Here is a 6655-nt window from a genome sequence, read left to right on the forward strand (position 1 = left end):
TATGAACTGGACATATGGTACCCACAGAGAAATGACTTCTGAACTTGCATAAAGGTGAGATGATGGCCCTCCGACTACTCAGAGATCTGCTGATACAGCATTTAAGGTGTTTAATGAAAGAGGCTTTCCCTGTTAGACAAAAATGCCAGTTTCTGTTAGCAGCAGCTGAGGCTACCTAAAGGATAACCACAGACTCCACTTGGATTGTGATAATGCTGACCACTGTACAAAAACTGCCCCATGTCTCAGCCACTGCCAGGGCACTGCCAAAACTTTAGATACTGTTAGGTTAACTACCCTGCTCTACTTCTCCAAAACAGGTCAGTTTTCCCAAGTTCCTCCTCTTTGGAAAAGCTTCTCAGACATCATGGGTCTGGGGACCAAAGGTTTATGCTGCCCAGTGTAGCAGCTGAAGATTTAATGCTGTCCTGTGTGCTAGCCCAAGACTGACAACTCTGCCCCCAACAAAGCTATCAGGATCACCATGGAGGATCACAGACTGGCTGTCCAGGTAAGTTGGTAAGCGTCTGTTACCTTAACTGATACAGAGGCCCTTTGGATTATGTAAGAGTTATCCAATAAGAAGGTAGAGCTAATGGTCCAAACAATGCTTTAATTAATACAGTTTCTGTGTGATTATTTCAGTTCTGGGCAGCTGGGACTAACAAGTGGCCCCCTCCCTACTATAAACACACACACGCACACACACACACACACAGACACACACAACATGTATATGCGTATATGTGGTATTTATTAAACTGGCTTCCAAGGTAGGTAGGGTCTGACTATTCACACTGGAGAGGACTAGAACGTGATTGCTCAGTTCGTGGGTCTGGATGTCTCAACAGTTCCACTAAAGGCCTGGAGGATTCCTGGAGAGCTGCTGGTCTTCAGTCTGTCGGAAGACTGAAGACACTCTTCTTTTTTTTTTTTAAGATTTATTTATTTATTATGTATACAGTATTGTCAGTATTCTGTTTGCATGTGTGCCTACAGGCCAGAAGAGAGCACCAGATCTCCTTACGGATGGTTGTTAGCCACCATGTGGTTGCTGGGAATTGAACTCAGGACCTTTGGAAGAACAGTCAGTGCTCTCAACCACTGAGCCATTTCTCCAGCCCCCTGAAGACACTCTTCTAATAGCCACTGTGCAATACCACAGAAACGGGGCGGATGAACGTGCCAGCGAGCATGAGGGTAAGCAGTCAAAAGGGAAGGTTTCTTTCTTCTATGTCCATTGCTTTGGATTTGCACCGGAAGGTGCCACCCACATTTAAGGTAGGTCTTCCTCCTTCAAACCATCTAATCGAGAATTGCCCTCACGGGTGGACCCAGTGCTCACATTTTAGTTGATTCCAGACCCAGTCAAGTGGAGAACCGAGCTTAGCCAATTCATGACCTGATTCTATCCACTGTTTCAAAGCTGAATTGAGAGGCAGGGGAGAGAGGGTAGGGAAGGGGAGCACTGAGCCGAAGGGATGTGCACACACGTGTCCATGCACACTGTGACCCTTGTCTGCCTTTCCACAATCTGCTAATAAATGTGTTAACCTAAAAGAAGTATCTGTGCAGACACTCGTGCATATACACAAACACACACAAATACTGCACAGACTTAAAAACAAAAATGTCTGAAGACATTAACTGCTAAAATCAGAAGAAAAAAACGTCAGACCACAAACCCCAGAGTAGTAGAAACAACATTCTGTTATTCTCTTTTTATTTATATTTATTTATTTATTGTTTTTTCGAGACAGGATCTCTGTAGCTTTGGAGCCTGTCCTGGAACTAGCTCTTGTAGACCAGGCCGGCCTCAAACTCACAGAGATCCTCTTGCCTCTGCCTCCCAAGCGCTGGGATTAAAGACGTGCGCCACCACTGCCCAGCTTCTGTTATTCTCTTAATACAAACTTCAAGATTTCCTGTGGCCCCAATCAGGCTTGACTAGCAGAAAGTTCAACCCATCTTTGTCCAGACTTGAAGGACCCAGCACCTTGTGTGGCACAGGGCACTGCCAAGCTCCCTGTATTCCTGTCCTCAGGGTTTCCCCCAAGAACATACTTGCCCTTCATGGGTATGGCAGCCTCTGGGGTCCTGCCCACCCAGGGGCACTGAGGGAGACAGCCAGCAGCACTCGTGGGACTCACACCTCCCTTGGCTTGTCATGTGGCCCCTCTGTCTCAGAGACATTTCTTTCTCCTGTCTGTCTCCTTCTCTGCTCCCCCACAAACACAAGGTAGGGCTACTCACTTATAAAAGAAGGAGGAAGAAAGAAAGGAAGGGAGAGACGGAGGAATACTCCACAGAGCAGGGGGGAATCCAGTGTTTTACCCTCAAACCACAAAGTTACATATACCTGTACTTAGCAGACGGTGTGAGCTTGAGTGTGGGTGTTGGGACTGCACGCACGCGCGCGCACACACACACACACACACACACACACACACACACCGCCACTGCCTTGGCCGACCTCTTCCCTCTGTCACCTACTTCTGCACTGCCTAGGGCATTTTGTTAAGAATGACACCCAGCGTTAGGCCTAAGGCCTCCAGGTAGTGAGCCTGCTGTTTCCCCTAACAGGCCTTTGTCAGCCCAGGAGGACAGTCAGGCCAGGGAGTATCTGCTAACAGCCTCCTCTCCTGGGGCAGAAGATCGTGTGTGGGACAGGTTTGGTGGTCTAACGGTGGGGTGAGGGAAAGGAAGAGAATATTTGGGGACTATGGGGAGCTACAGAGCCTGGCGAACGGGGGTCAAGAAGAAGCCTGTAGGTGTGGCCCTGGCCTGGACACTCTAAGAAAGTTTGCTGGCTAATGTGTTACCTGGGTCCTGCCACCCACAGGGTTCAGGAGGAAGAGGAGGGGCCAGAGAGAGAGGATTCGGTTCTTAATGTCCACAGCCATCCTTTCTAAACAAGGCCCCACGTCTTCATCCTTCCCGGCACGTCTCACTGTTGTTCTAGCTAAGGGTGGAGACAGGACTTTGTCGCGTCAGTTCCTCTGCTCATCTCTCCAAAGTCATCATTTTAATAATGGACATTAAGGAAATGTCTCCCAAATTATGATCCAGGGATCACCCCCTTAGTGCTGTCTAAGGAGTTCATGCGAAGTGCAGATTTCCCAGAATCCCTGGGGTGAGGCTGAAAACCCAGTATCTGACACCAACTGCCCAGCCCAGGCAGTCTGACATGCACTGCCCCTGAAGGACTACAGGAAGCTCGAACCTCTGGTGTATCCATTGCGTGTCTGCTGCTAGGTGTCTCAGTGTGTATGCAAGAATGTATCCCTGTGTGTTGGGACCATTTGGAGTCCTGGCCCCCAGCTGCTCTTCCCTGCTAGAGATCTTTACTTTCCTTCTGATTTGAGTTACTGAAAGCTGTGTCAAAGTTGTTGACCAGCTCTGCTTCATGAGCACGTGTTTGTTGCCTTGGCCTTGAGGATCAGAGGATAATGTTTTCACCTGTTGGCCCACTTGACGGTTGGGTATATAAGCCTCTATGGCGCTTCATACCAGTGACTAGGGGTCCGTGTCTCTGTCCCTCTGTCCGTGTGTGTTTGTGTTTCAACCTCCAGCCCCTAGCCCAAAACTCGGGAACTGTATGGTAGCGCATAATGCGCAGCCGGTTGTGGCGTGCGCTGCACGTGTGTCCGTGTGTTTCTAATGTGTCTGTGTGCATTTGGCTACATGGATGTCAGTGTCCATCTGGACTGTCAATCTATATATGTTCTTGGTGTCAGGCCTCTTCCCGTCCTCTGCTTCGGTGACCTCTGGAAGCTCTGCCTGAGGCAGCTCTCCTAGCTGCTGCTCCCTGCTTGGAGGTCGCAATGAGAATGTCAGCTGACAAACAGCGGTGGGAGGTGGCTCCTAGGCATTAGGCAATAGGCCTAGCCGGAGATCAAGAGCTCACTGTCCACCGGCTTCTCCCCCGGGACTGTGTCCTGCTAACACCCAGGCTCAGGCAGCAGTGTTGCTCAGAAAGCTGCCGAAGCAGTGAAGAAGATCTCCCATAAGATCAGACTCCTCGCTTCCCATTGGCTTCCTGGGCTCTAGAGAACCAGGTGTGTGGACTTTACCGTCTCACTGTATGTGGCTTTCCCCTTGCCAAACCCAGAGTGACACCGAAGAGCCAGGCAAGGGCTTCGCCTCCAGTTCAGCTCCTGTGTTCACTAAACCAATATTTGTTTAGTACTGATTGGTGCCAGGCTCCGTGGGCACTCTCGGCATCGTAATGACACGCTCATGTCAGGGTCGCAAGGAGCAGGAGCTGAACTGAATGCTTGCACGCGTCAACTCACTTGAGTCCATGACCAATCATGGCAGCAGGAACTGTTATTACACTGGGGGGATATGTGACTTCCCATGGTCCAGGAGGGAGGGAGTGGCAGGGCTGGCACGAAGCCCAGACCCATAGTTCAGGGCCCCAGCCTCACACCTGCTCCATGAGCAAGGCTCGTGGTAGGTCACTGCCAATAACCTGCCAAACATTCATTGAGCGACCAAGTGTGGGAGGCAGGATTTGAACCTGCAACTGTGTAATGCCAGGGGCCCACTCAGTTTCTGTTGTGCTGCTGAAATGAGCTGTGTGTAGAAGGAGGTGACGAAAGGCAGCTGTGGATCCTGCTGGCCTCAGGAGAGGCAGGGAGGAACACAGGGAGCTGGGTATCTGCTGTAGGGGTGGCTACAAAGTCTGGTAGACAGTATGCTTTAAGTGGCAGGATGTTACTGCTTTTCGTAGTTCTGGAAGCTGAAAGTATGAGACCAAGAGGTCAGGAGGTTGTTTCTTCTGAGGCCTCCTTGCTGTAAATGGCTGTCTTTATACCCTCTCCCCTCTGTAAGCCTGGCCCCAAACTTTTCTTATAACACCAGTCATATTGGATCAGATCCAACTCCAATGACCCCCTCTTAACCCCCTCTTTAAAGACTGTCTCCAAGCACAGCCGTCTCGTGCGGTATATGTGTGCCAATAGGACACAGTCCGGCTCCACAGAAAGAGTCCCATAACTTCGACAACATGAAGCAACAGGAGAGAAGACACTAGCAATTGGACGTGCGGAATGTTGCAACGGCCAGGGTGGCAAGGGGTGGCAAGTATTGAAGAAGATTTTGCTTTTTCGTGGAAATGACCTTTGCTACGAATGCTGCTGTGTGGGAGAATCACAGACCCAACGATGCCCAGAATTTAGATATTTATGATAATATTGTGGCACCCTAGAACACTCAACATTAAGCAAGCAAGCTATCCAGCATAGAACCCCTGTTCCATTATTCAGATAAAGACAAAATGATTGTCCGCTTCTTTCCTCCACTCTGGTGAGTCCTCATGGTCCCTCTTATTTGAATCTGGCTCTAGCAACCAGAAAGTAGGATTCTTTCACCAGGACAAGCTGGTGACCTGGTGCTTTTATTCCAAAAATAAGTTTATTTTCCAGTCTGATCCAGCCCAAAAGAACAGGATTTGTGCTATCGAATGTTTTAAGATGGGTTACATTCGCTTATGCTGTGGAATATTTGTTTCACGATGCAAAGACGCGCTGCATTCTTTTATGTTGTATTTAACATAAAGCTGTAAAGCTGTTACTTTTCCTGCCTAAAACACCTGGCTGGTCTAATAAAGAACTGAACGGCCAAGAGCTAGGCAGGAAAGAGGGATAGGTGGGGCTGCCAAGGCAGCGAGAATAAATAGGAAGAAAAATCTAGGCTCAAGAGAAGAGCAAGGAGCAAGAAAAGGGGAAGGAGAGGAAGATGGCACCCGTCAGCCACCCAGCTGCACAGTCAGCCGTGGAGTAAGAAGGAAAGATAAATAGAATAAAGAAAAGTAAAAAGCCCAGAGGTGCCAGACAGTGGTGGCACACACCTTTAATCTCAGCTTTTGGAGGCAGAGACAGGTGGATCTCTGTGAGTTTGAGGCCAGCCTGGTCTACCAGGTGAGTTTCAGGACAGGCTCCAAAACTACAAAGAATCCAGGCAGGGAGAAACCAGAGGCAAAACACAGTTAAAGAGAAACAGGATAATTTAAGTTAAGAAAAGCTGGCTAGAAACAAGCCAAGCCAAGTCCAGGCATTCATTAGTAATAATAAGTCACCACGTGCTCACTTCGACAGCACATCTGCTAGAACTGGAATGTTACAGAGAAGATTAGCGTGGCCCCTGTGCAAGGATGACATGTGAATTCCTGAAGAATTACATATTTTTCGAGAGAAAAAACATCCTGAGTGAGGTAACTGTCAGGGATCACCCTCAACAAACATACCTCTTGCCAAGGTGGAGGCTGGGGATCAGAAGAATAAGTAAATAATACAAGGACATGAATAAAATGATAAAACAGAAACATAGGAGAGTACCGGGAGGGAGTTCCAGTGACTGCTGAAATCGCCCGTGTTTAATTTCCAATTGCTTAAAATACCCCTTAAGCCAAAAAGATTTTTTAAAAAAAATCTGCATTAACGTATACAAGGAAATGAACATACCAAGTGAAGGTTGAGGGTTATATTCTTAAGTAAACATTTTGTTGCTAGAACAAGACAAGTAATGCTCACACCCTAGACCAAAATGTTCCGTTGGCAAACCACTCCCTGAGTGGAATCTATTATTATCCCCTTAAAGGAGAAGGAACTTAGTTGGATCCTTAGACTTTTGTTTGGAGTAGAAACATATA

The 6655-nt window shown here is 48.2% G+C and overlaps 1 non-coding gene across 1 annotated transcript; it reads left to right on the forward strand.

Annotated features, from left to right (window-relative positions):
• Positions 1–6085: 6085 nt before the first annotated feature.
• On the forward strand, positions 6086–6192 carry LOC121433310. The gene has a single exon (XR_005972302.1). It is a non-coding gene; the product is annotated as a U6 spliceosomal RNA (small nuclear RNA).
• The last annotated feature ends 463 nt before the right edge of the window (positions 6193–6655 follow it).

This window comes from Microtus oregoni, unplaced genomic scaffold (assembly GCF_018167655.1).
Source record: "Microtus oregoni isolate MIOR12 unplaced genomic scaffold, Mior012 000037F_ref0000500, whole genome shotgun sequence".
Classification (NCBI taxonomy): Eukaryota; Metazoa; Chordata; class Mammalia; order Rodentia; family Cricetidae; genus Microtus; species Microtus oregoni.